Consider the following 1,104-nt stretch of genomic DNA (forward strand, 5'->3'; position numbering starts at 1 on the left):
GATTTAGTGAAAATACTGAAAATGGCAAAAACAGCATCAGGTAGCAATGTTCAGAGCAAGCAATAAACATGCTACAGGAACTTATAATATCAAAACAAGACATGGCATGATTCTACTCAAAGCATAGAACAAAAGTCCCTTAGTGACCATGAGCCAAAAAGGATCAGAAGGTATGATAGCACCCATGTAAACATAGCAAGTTTCGTTAACAGATTCAGAAAACAGAGCATGGCATTAGCAGCATTATGAAGGCATCTTTACGAGCTCGATTCACTCACCACAAGTCATTGAATGACAAGATAAGCATAGCATCAGCAAGAAGACATGTTTATGAAACTACCAAGGCAAGAACAGGTTCATATCATGCAAGGATCAACTACAACAACCTTGGAAAAATTGAATAACATGTAAACAATCTGCCGGGAAACATTTTATAGCAAAAGTAGAGCATACAAATTTCATGCTAAACTACTCCATAATTGCAAACAGGGGCATTAATGGATAGAGCATAACCATATGTTCAAATCATCCTTACTGAAGTATCTCAAAATAAGCATGGATCTCTCTGTAGCATCATGTTTACATGGCATCAAAATAACAACAGAACAGGGACTGGAATCAGCAACATCACGAAGCCTAGTTTGCATGCTTGTGCTAGTCACCACATAGATCAAAAAAATACATGGCAAGCACCTCTGTAAATATGACATGGCATAGTAAAAAACACATGTGGAGCTCATGCCCATAAGATGCACACAATAAATGTAGCAAAAATGACAAATGCCCATAATCTGTTAAGAATCAAAAACTAACATTATATAGCACTCTTGCATCAGAGATTTGGGCATCGAGATGATCTCAAATGAACATGTCCCAATGGAACTAAATGACGAGCACAACCTGATGAACATTTTGATATATCATGCGCATGAAACGGAGCTACGCATGCAGAGTTATGATGCAATGAAAAAATGACTTGGAGGATTTCGGGGTCAACCTAGGTTTGACCCGATCTAGATCCGAGCGCGCGGAAGCCGAGGCGGGCGGCGGCTCCCCGGAGCTGGAGAGGAGGAGGCCGGAGGAGGACGGGGGCGGCCGGATCCG

Source organism: Triticum aestivum, chromosome 2B, assembly GCF_018294505.1.
Source record: "Triticum aestivum cultivar Chinese Spring chromosome 2B, IWGSC CS RefSeq v2.1, whole genome shotgun sequence".
Taxonomy (NCBI): domain Eukaryota; kingdom Viridiplantae; phylum Streptophyta; class Magnoliopsida; order Poales; family Poaceae; genus Triticum; species Triticum aestivum.